Here is an 11,784-nt window from a genome sequence, read left to right as displayed (position 1 = left end):
ATATAATAACATCGGATGGATCGAAGTACGTACGAGTCAACAGTTTGCCACGTACACGGAACTTTATCTAATTGACACTGGTACGGTCTGCTGTTGTGATCCCTCGGAAGAAGACTGTCTTCATTTAATACCCTCTTTCGTTGTTTATTTAAGCGCAGTTTCATATATATATTTATATTCTTTAAACATGATATATATCACTATTAATTCGGCAGAAGTATCCACTGCGTGTACACCGTCACATGTACCACTTGGAAGGTCATCGGTATGGGAGGACCTCTTTTCAGACCAATATACTTGTTAGATAGCTGCTTAAATCCGGTTATTGAATAGGGCAACAAGGAAATCGATAAACACGATAAACACTTTATCTAACTACGCAGTTGTGTCAGGTGATCAAAATAAACCTATCCCAGTCAACGACCTTCTACTTCCAAATAAGGTCAATGATGTCATACGTGAAATTACAGACCATGCGCATTGGTCAGAACAATCCGCCATGTTGTTTCATCGTATATGAAAGAATCGATTGCGGAATGTGATATGAAAGACAATATTGCTACTAATGTGTAAGTTATTGATATAATTTGTTAAGTGCTTTATCACATAGGCATATTTGAAAGATAAAGCAATTATTCATTTAGCAGTTTGGCTTTATTTGGATTTATAATCGCTAATGTTTATCATAAGCTACCGAGTACGTAAGCCTGTGCATTAATAAAAAGTATATAGGTATCAGTTGCTACCATAATATGTATATGATTGAAAGGCGTGTGCAGTAAGAATTTAAATTATTTGTATCAATTATATATTATAAATGAAACTGTTTTGCATTACAAAGTAAAATGTTTACCTCGCGGGTCCAAGGGAGGTAATGAATTAATTATTATCGATTCGTACCACTTTCAGCTCGACCTACTGTCAGACGGCAAAATTTTAGTGAAGAATTAAATCAAAGCTAAGATATGATTCATATGAATATACTTTTTTACTATAATTTACTGATAAATAGTATCTAATAATTAATAATTAAATGTATAAAAATATCTAAAAGAATCTTTATACCACGACATTAAAAGTATTTGTAAAAATTATTATAAAACATTATTTTTACATTCTTTTATCATATCTTTATCTGAATGTTGACTTGGTATTTATCAGTGTTACAAAGCAGTCACCTTTTCGTATTCTGATGTGCCAATTTCATCTGTTTTAAGTATGTTCCGATAATACAAGGAACCATTTCGGCAAACTTAATTTATAAAGTGCCAAATCTATCTATTGTTTGATGGGCACGTAGGTCAATTATCGTACATCTTAATGTATGGTTTATGACACATTTTCATGCAATTAAAGACAAGATATTGAAAATGTAAACCTTTCTATTATTTATTATTTTCTTAAGTATAATAATAGTATTTACATAAGGCCATCCTTAAAAAAATGTTTGTTTGCAGTAACGCGACCGACTCACAAAATTTGCCCCTACTCAAATTTTTTTTCGTGGTCTGGATAAAAAAATTTTTTTTTGAATCAGAAAATTATGCCCTGTGCTTTAAGGTTAATAGAAGAAATAAAATGTAGTTCTTATTAAATTAGAATTCAGTTATCTATTATCAAAGCATATTTTGTCCAGCATTTTGAAATTCCATGTTTATTTGGGAGTACAGTTCAATAATAAAAAAAAAAAAATCGACCTACCTACCCACCTTGAAAATTCTGGGTCGGGTAACTGCAAACAAACATTTTTTTAAGGACGGCCTAAAAGCATATACAATACAAAAGATCTCAGTAAACAAACATCATAAAAATATATTTATAAACGTATATACGAAAGTAAAACCTGAAAAAAAGAATAATGATTTAAATTTACGCAAAATTAGAACACATTAAGTGAAGCCTATAAAATATGAAAATGTTTTTTTTATTATCTATGTCAAACTATATTCACAAATGTTAAAAGCTGAAAAGAAGGAACAATGTGTAAAAGTGATCAGGTTCTATGAGAACAGAGACCAAACCAGGGACTGCGTTCAGGAGGAAGTCAGGCGGAAACTTTGCTGTAAATTTTTTCACTTCGCCCTATATGATCGGAAAAGCGAAATACTAGTCGCACTTAAATCTCTATGAAATGTCTGACATGTATATTTCTCCACTTGATAATACTGCCTGGAGGCAGATTTAATTGTGTAATCTGCCGTATTTGGCACACGCACTGAAGCGTGGCCATACTGTAGCGACACTTTGAAATCCACCTCGCTAAAAATAGCGCATTGATTATACATGTACATTAAATCGGGTAAATTAAAGCTGTGAAAGACCCTGATATGAATGCAGCAGGTGATAAAAAGCTAGCTTATTGATGATTAAGTTACCTCAAACGTATATTTGTGTCTTATTTACAATATCCCCTATACATTTTCTTTGATTTACAATTTCCCCTATATGTTTTGTTTGAATTATAATATCCCATATACATTTGCCAGTCCATTCTTGTTATCACCATTAGATTTATGGTAGTTATTAATTACAACTGTGTTTTATGGCTATAGAATTTGGATAATTATTATCAATTAAAGAACTTTTCTTCTTAATTAATTGCATAAAAGTTAGAGTCAGAAAATGTTGAACCTAAAAAAAATAAAAAATGTTGTGTTGATGTAATGTTGTGTTGATGTGAATCAAAATGCTTAAAGCAACTTCATTAAATATCATCATAGCGATTTTCAAATACGCATTTGTTTATTTTCCGTGCCATATGATATACATGACTTTTTTATAAGCATGTACATATAAAGGTGTACATGTATACTATATTTTAATAAATAAAATTAAAGAAAAAAAACAATGATATAACTCGATTTGATGATCACTTCTCCCTAAATTTCAAAACTTCTCCCTATTTTTCCTGAAGGGAAAAGTCACTTCTCCCTAAAATTTCAGTCCAAGGTAGTCCCTGCAAACCATCACAAATTTTTAACAGTAAATTCTCAGGGCTCTGAAGATTTATATATACAGTATGCAAGAAGAATGATAGATAATAAGTTACTCATAACTTAGTTAGATTAACTGCTAACTTAGATTACCATAAATGCCCATCCTATTACAAATGTTTTTAATTGGAATTAAATCAACATAATTATATATATACAGAAAAATAAAACCTGTAAAAGAAAGAATTAACAATGTACTTTATAAGTATATACATAAAAACAAGACATACAAAAACATATAAAAATATTAATCCGAAATAAGAAAAAATTGTACCTTGATTTTGTACGTAATAAACAACATGAATTTAAGATTTTGAATTTCCTAGCCCGAATTCCAGTTTTGAATTTATTCTACTATATATTTAACTAAATTTTCAGTGGCCCGAACCGGGCCAGTGCTAAATTCAATGACTGCATCTTTTTTAAATTCTTTATTCATCTCTATATAAACAATCAACACATGAAATTAAAGAAAATTACTATATAACATAAGATCGATGAAACCACTTTTGCACCTGTTCATAAATTAAGTTCGCCACCAACATAATTCGATAAAATTATAATAAATTGGACACTGATCGAGATCAATAAACAAAATCTATATCTTCCATTTTTAGCTCACCTGAGCACAAAGTGCTCAAGAGTGAGCTTTTGTCATCACTCTGCGTCTGTCGTGCGGCGTGCGTCCTTCAAAAAATGGCGTCAAACTTTTCAAACAACATCTCCTCCTAAACCACATGGCCAATTGCAACCAAACTTTACAGAAATGATATTTGGCATGAAACATCTTCTTATGAGTGTCTACCAAGTTTGTTCAAATCAAAGCCCTGGGGTCAAAATTGGCCCCACCCTAGGGGGTCATTGATTTTTCCTATATGCATATAGTAAAAACTTAAAAAATCTTCTTTTAAAGAACTAGAAGAGCTAGAGCTAAGATATTTAGCATAAAACATGTTCTAATGGGTGTCTACCAAGTTTGTTCAAATAAAAGCCCTGGTGTCAAAATTGGCCAGCCCCGGGGGTCATTGATTTTCCTTATATATGTATAGCAAAAACTTAAAAAATCTTCTTTGAAAAAACCCAAATAGCTGGAGTTTAGATATTAAGCATGAAACATCTTCTATTGAGTGTCTACAAAGTTTGTTCAAATAAAAGCCCTGGGGTCAAAATTGGCCCCGCCCGAGGGGGTCATTGATTTTCCTTATATGTTTATTATCAAAAACTTAAAAATCTTCTTTGAAAAACCCAAATAGCTAGAGTTTAGATATTAAGCATGAAACATCTTCTAGTGAGAGTCTACCAAGTTTGTTCAAATAAAAGCCCTGTGGTCAAAATTGGCCCTGCCCCAGTGTGTCTTTGATTTTCCCTATATGCATATAGTAAAAACTTAAAAGATCTTCTTTTAAAGAACCCAAAGAGCTACAGCTAAGATATTTAGCATGAAACATCTTTCTTCTAATGAGTGTCTACCAAGTTTGTTCAAATAAAAGCCCTAGGGTCAAAATTGGCCCCACCCTAGGGGGTCAAAAGTTTGTTCAAATAAAAGCCCTAGGGTCAAAATTGGCCCCGCCCCAGGGGGTCATTGATTTTCCCTATATGCATATAGTAAAAACTTAAAAAATTTCCTTTAAAGAACTCAAAGAGCTAGAGCTAAGATATTTAGCATGAAACATGTTCTAATGGGTGTCTACCAAGTTTGTTCAAATAAAAGCCCTGGGGTCAAAATTGGCACCGCCCCGGGGGTCATTGATTTTCCTTATATGTGTATCGCAAAAACTTAAAAAATCTTTTTTGAAAAAACCCAAATAGCTGGAGTTAAGATATTAAGCATGAAACATTTTCTAGTGAGAGTCTACAAAGTTTGTTCAAATAAAAGCCCTGGGGTCAAAACTGGCCCCGCCCCAGGGGTGTCATTGTTTTTAACTATATGTGTATAGTAAAAACTTAAAAAATCTTCTTTTAAAAAACCCTATGAGCTAGAGCTTAGATGTTTAGCATGAAACATCTTCTTATTGGTGTCTACCAAGTTTGTTCAAATAAAAGCCCCTGGAGTAAAATTGGCCCTGATGGGGGGGGGAGTAGATCATTGTTTTTCATTACATGTGTGTAGTAAAAACTTAACATTGTGAAACATCTTCTAATCGGTGTCTTCCAAGTTTGTTCAAATAAAAGCCCTGGGGTTTAAACTGGCCCCGCTCCGGGTGCCTTTATACAGGTGAGCGACCTCAGGGCCATCATGGCCCTCTTGTTTTGTTTCATAATCGTACTGTTCTGTGTACATCTTGTTCTTGAGAAGTTTTTTCAAGACGGTTTGGAGAATCATTAAAATGTCTTTTGTGATTAACACAGATAAACAGTGTCTGAACCGGAGAACCAGAGAAAACCAACATAATGTGTTTGCGACCAGCATGGATCCAAACCAGCCTGCGCAGTCTGATCAGGATCCATGCTGTTCGCTATCAGTTTCTCTACTTGTAAAAGAGTTGGTAAGCGAACAGCATGGATCCTGATCAGACTGCGCGGATGCACAGGCTGGTCTGGATCCATGCTGGTCGCAAACCCATTACGTTGGTTTTGTCGTGACGCGGCTCATATTTATATTCTCATGATATGGTGGTAGAAAGTTTTCGGCAAGAATGGACATAGTGAAAAAATATTGAATAATAACTATTTTCAGGTCTGATACAAATATTACTTTTGTATAGTATATATAACCGTTTACTAGTATAACCCATTACTTCATATACACGCCTTTTAACACGCCTTTTTCACCCCCCCCCCCCCCCCTTTTTGTTGTCTGAAATGATGAAAAAAATGCCTTATTTAGGCCCCAAACACTTGTTTTTGTTTGAGAAATGTTTGTTAAAAAAAGTTGACCTTTTTTTCGACGCGGCCCCCCAACCAAAAGATACATCAGGGGGTTGCCAGAAGGGGGATATGCCCCCTTCTGTTTCGGGGGTTGAAGGGGGGCGGAGTCCCCCTCATCGCCAAGAAAATTTTGGACTTGTGAGAGGCTGTAAATGACCCCAGATTGATCATAAGGTAACGTGTAACTACTAACGCTGAAAAGCATTTGACTGTATCTCAATCCTTTGAGAAGTTGCAGCACTTTGAAATCAATTTTGATGGAAAAAAAATCAACGCAAAATAAGTGATTTTTGGCAATTTTTGAGATGTCCCCTCGTTGCCATGGTAACAGAAAATTTAAAGCCTGAGCATGTTGTTGCAAGGGCAATGGTCCAGTCAACATTTGTGCCAAGTTTGATTAGTGTTGAAGCAGTTTTTATAGTATTATAGCAATTTGAACTTGTAACGGGAGACTTTTCAATGAAAACAGCCATTTTTCACAAAATGCTCATGAAGTAATGGGATAAACATGTCATAGTGGTTTAAAGGAAATATTATCACCTTTTAATTTTAATACCTTATGGCTTGTCAGATTAAGCAGATTATCTATTTCCTAGTCTCTTTATCTAACAAGCCATACATATTATCTTATGACATTTATTGCTAATATAGCTTAAGGCTGAAATACTATGACAACATTTTCTCAATTTTTATTGAATGTTGATTTTCATATTTTAATCTAGTCTTATTCTGAATTTTGGACAAGTATACAGTGGCACAAAGATTATGTGTGTGTGTTTTTATTTATCTCGTGTGCACGAGTTACTAAGTCATGGCCACAAGATAATAAAGTCATGGGCACGAGATACTATGTCTTGGCCACGAGTTACTATGTTGTGGGCATGACTTAATTAAGTCGTTGGCACGAGATTCTATGTTGTGGCCAAAAGTTACTAAGTTGTGGCCACGAGATAAATAAGTCGTGGGAATGAGATACAGTAGAACTTCTATGAGTCGAACTTCGATTAGTCGATTTTCTCGATGTGTCGATGTAAAATGAAAAGTCCCGATTTTTTTCCCTTATATATTCCTTAATAAAAACCTATTTATGAGTCGAGATTTTATGTGTCGAATTTTTTCGATGTGTCGAAGTTTTTCGTGGTCCGTATAGAATAAATCTAGTACAATTTACCACAAATAAGCCGAAAGTCCTTCGATTATTTTTGACAACCTTTGATCTCGAGACATTTTTCACACTTTTCTGGCCGCGATGGACGATTTTCCGATCAACTTTAGTGACAGTGTTTAATTACACAGCCAAAGTGTTCAAACAGCCTTTGTATGCGTTTAAATGTGTGAAAAAATGCTTAAATCGTTTACTATTTAATTGCCGTAGTGGTATTTGAAAGTACATGTAAAACAGTAAGAAACTATCATTCGTTTTTGAGTGCTTTCCGTGACCCGGTGTCGCGTGATAATCACACGCGAAATATTTACTATAAGCTGGGTTTAGTTATTGCCCTTTCATATCGTTTCGCCCTTTTGTAACTTCATTGTTTACGTCAACAGGTAGTCCAAATCATTACCCGTAAAAAAGTTACTTAACATGTCATATTTATCATTCTATAATGTAAAATATCAGATTAATGAAATGAAAGAAAAACATTGAAATAGGTTACGTTATAGATCTTATAACTAGGGCTAGTCACGGGTTGAAATTTTGTCATGAAATTGAGACCGATTCATGAGTCGAAGTCCCGATGTGTCGAAGTTTTTACGCAAGTCCCTCCAACTTCGACTTACCGAAGTTCTACTGTACTATGTCTTGGCCACAAGTTACTAAGTCGTGGCCACGAGTTACTAAGTCGTGGGAACAAGATACTATGTGTCTATGTCGTGGTCACGAGTTACTAGGTTGTGGGTACAAGATAATTAAGTTGTGGGAACAAGATAGTTAAGTCGTGGGAACTTATTAAGATACTATGTCGTGGCTAAGAGTTACTTTAAAGTCGTGGGCACGAGATAATTTAGTCGTGGGAAGGAGATAAATAACCAGACATGAAAATTGCAGACTCGGTTTGATTGAGTCTGATGAATAAGTGCAACATCCCTCACGCCATCTAGCAGTGGCTTGAGCGGTACTTAATTCTTAACACTTAATAGTGCTGGCTTCAATGATCCCTAAGGACCAGAAAAATATAACAACATTGTAGTGAAGTATCGGGCAACTTTTTACAGCTGCTGTACTGCACTTTAAAAGAAATTTTTCTAAGTTTAAAAGATTCATATATCTATAAATAATTTTTAGTGTAATCTGTTTGGTTAATTATCTAGTGCACACAACTTAGTTATCTTGTTCCCACGACTTAGTATCTCTTGGCAACAACTAAGAAACTCATGGCCATGACATAGTATCTCGTGCGCACCACTTAATTATCTTGTGGCCACGACTTGGCAACTCGTGGCTACGAAATAGTATCTCATGGTTACAACATAGTATCTCGTGCCCACAACTTAATTATCTCGTGCCCACGACTTAGTAACTCGTGGCTATGAAATAGTATATTGTGGCCACAACATAGTATCTCTTTCAAATGACTTAATTATCTTGTGCCCACGACTTTTATGAAGTTTCTGTATTTTCAGTTCTATAGCTTCATCTGTTTTCATGTCATATTGCTCAGGTTTATCAGCATTCACTGCTTTTATGTAAATTGTCTTCTCTTGAAAATTTACTATCACAATACTTGCAACAGAATGCTGTAGTCACTGATACAAAATTAATTTCTTGTCACATTTTGGACATTTGTACAGTGGTACAAAGGTGACATGTGTGTGTTTGTATTTATCTCGTGGCCACGAGATACTATGTCTTGGCCACGAGTTACTAAGTTGTGGCCACGAGAAAGCTAACTCATGGCCACGAGATACTATGTCGTGGCCACAAGTTACTAAGTCGTGGCCACGAGATAGCTTACTCGTGGCCATGAGATACTATGTCCTGGCCATGAGATAGCTAAGTTGTGGCCACAAGATACTATGTAGTGGCCAGGAGATAGCTAAGTAATAAATAACCAATCAGATTACACCATTTATGTGAATTTCTCTTGGCCACAAGTTATTAAGTCGTAGCCACGAGATACTATGTCCTGGCCACGAGATAGCTAAGTCGTGGCCACAAGATACTATGTTGTGGCCATGGGATAGCTAAGTCGTGGCCACGAGATAAATAACCAATCAGATTACACTATTTATGTGAATTTCCCTAATTAACTAGACATGTGCTGTAGTACAAGGATACCCCTACTTCACCAGCCTGTAAAAGTGCCATTTATACGACTTATTTACTTGTCAATAATTTTACATTTAGCGTCATTGTGACCCTGATTTTTGACCCAATGACCTCGAAAGTATTAGATGTCATCTACTGATCCGGTGCAGTGATCTTAAGAGTTATATAAACCATGGTGGGGCGTCCGTGGCCGAGTGGTTAAGGTCGTTGACTTCAAACCACTTGCCCCTCACCGCTGTGGGTTCGAATCCCGACAGGGACTTTGGATTCTTTCATGTGAGGAAGCTATCCAGCTAGCTTACGGAACGTCGGTGGTTCTACTTAGGTGCCCGTTCGTGCCTGAAATAATACACGGAAGGGCACCTGAGGTCTTCCTCCACCAGTAAAAGCTGGAACGTCGCGATATGACCTATTCTGTGTCGATGTGACGTAAAACCCAAAAACAAACAAACAATATAAACCATGGCTTATCCCTTATAAATTATTCATCAGCCTTATAGGCTATCTACGGTTCATGGGCAATGTCCCTTACAAATAAAATAAACCAGGACTTATTCCTTCTCATGTTATCGTATAAACAAGGTTTACAGGCCATAGAACGTACAGGCTGACCAATTCGATCACAAAATAGTCCCAACAAAGAGCTATAGTCAAAATTAATGTTTGATGGGCCTTGGAAGGTGGCTTTCTAGTATGATCCTAAAGACAAGTTCAAAGTGAATATCTTCAGAATTTTCAAAGATTAATGTTGCATGTAAAAGTAAGTTGTTAAGTTTATGAAATTCATAATATATTATAGTGTATTTTGATTGGGTAATTATCTCGTGGCCAAGACTAAGCTATCTTGTGGCCACGACTTAGCTATCTCATGGCCACGACTTAGCTATCTCGTGGCCACGACTTAGTAACTCGTGGCCACGACATAGTATCTCGTGGCCACGAGATAAATAAAAAAAACACACACGTCACCTTTTTGCCACGGTAGGTTTCTTTTTCTGGTTGAGTGTAGTTGAGATAATTGTTTAACATAAGCTCATTCACCAATCATTTTTAAATGAATTAAAAAAAAATTTTTTTTATCATTTCACAAAATATATCTAGGGGTGTCATCGACAAGGATTTTTGTATAGATATATCGGTAATGCATTATCGGCGATATATCGATTGGCAGGCAAAATTAAGCTTTCAAGTCTTTTTAAGTTGTTGAAATATGCAGTTATATTTAAACACATGCAAAAAAATAAACTATGAAAAGGGAACAATTTGTTTCTTTTTTATCACTATAACTTTTAATGACAACTAATGACTAGTAACTATAATGTTTAAAGCCTTTTCCATTTTACTTTTGTTGTTGTTGCTATTAGGTAATAACGAATTATGCTAAATCCCGTCCTTGCCATTCTATTACTAAGCAGGGTTTAATTGGCAAATTATAGTGTTTAGAACTGAAATAATTATTATGTAATTATGAGTTTTACAAAAAAAAACACTAAAAAGAATTTTCTTGGCATTTTCCCTTTTAAAAATCTGAATTGGGGGGTTTTGACCCCCTCTTAGCAGACATGTGAGATTACAGCGTAATTCGGCAGCATTCGTTAGAGACACTGGGAGGTAACTCTGGTGTTGATTTCCGTTGCGTTTTAGAAAATTTTTTTTTGGAAAATGTTAGTTCTGGCTTCCATAACTTTTTTATGTGGCTTTTCTTTTGACGTTTGGTCTATCAGAACTATAAAACCTGTTTGCTGAAGTCTTTTTAGCTAGAAATATGTGTGCATTCGATATCCGATATTTAAAAAATGGAATCGATATCGAATCGGATAACAAAGAAAGTTGATACACCGATATCGATTAAATCGATTACACCCCTAAATATATCCTAAATTTGAGGAATTTGCTACATTCATTACATGTATATTAATACACTAACTGTTATATCACATTATTCATAAATATCAGTACAGAAAGCATTACAATGTAAAAATAAATCAGAAAAAGCTGTATTTCTGATAAATTCTGTATCAGCATGCTAAAATCACCAGAATTGATAATATTTTTACTGAAAAAAGAAAATAATCCAAATATTTGCATTAAAGGTCAGTGCATCTAATACACTATCTGTACAAAATTTTACTTTAAATATTATGTTGAAAAGGATAATGAGGATCTTCAAATAAAAACATTGGGGTCAAAATTGGCTCTTTCCTGGGGGGGGGGTAATTGATTTTCCTTATAATTATGTAAATAGGACAAGGAAAAAAAACAACTTTATTCTAAAAAAACCAAAGAGCTACACTTTAGATATTTAGCATGAAGGTGTCTATCAAGTTTATCAAAATTGGCCCTGTCACAGGGGGTCATTGTTTTCCTTACATGTATATGTATAATTATAGTAAAAACAAAAACCCTAAGGTATTTGGCATGAAGCATCTTCTAAAGGGTGTCTTAAAAAAAGAAACCTAAGGTATTTGGGATGAAGCATCTTCTAATCTTCTAGAGGGTGTCTACAAAATTTGTTTAAATCAAAATTGGCCCTGTCCAAGGGGGTCATTATTTTCCTTATAATTATGTGTATAATAAAAACAAAAAATCAAAGGTATTTGGCATAAAGCATCTTCTAGTGGGTGTCTACCAAATTTGTTCAAATAAAAGCTC

General features: G+C 34.9%; 1 protein-coding gene across 1 annotated transcript in view; it reads left to right on the top strand.

Annotated features, from left to right (window-relative positions):
• The first annotated feature begins 447 nt into the window (after nt 1-447).
• Nucleotides 448-11,784, top strand: part of LOC132736244 (uncharacterized) — a 29,076-nt gene continuing 17,739 nt past the window's right edge. Inside the window, exon 1 of the mRNA XM_060723339.1 lies at nt 448-569. The gene's annotated coding sequence lies outside the window, so the exon portion shown is untranslated. The remainder of the gene's footprint in view (nt 570-11,784) is intronic.

This window comes from Ruditapes philippinarum, unplaced genomic scaffold, assembly GCF_026571515.1.
Source record: "Ruditapes philippinarum isolate M1 unplaced genomic scaffold, ASM2657151v2 ctg3974_1_1_1_1, whole genome shotgun sequence".
NCBI lineage: Eukaryota > Metazoa > Mollusca > Bivalvia > Venerida > Veneridae > Ruditapes > Ruditapes philippinarum.
The sequence above is the reverse complement of the archived record's forward strand: the minus strand, read 5'-3'. Positions and strand labels throughout refer to the sequence as shown.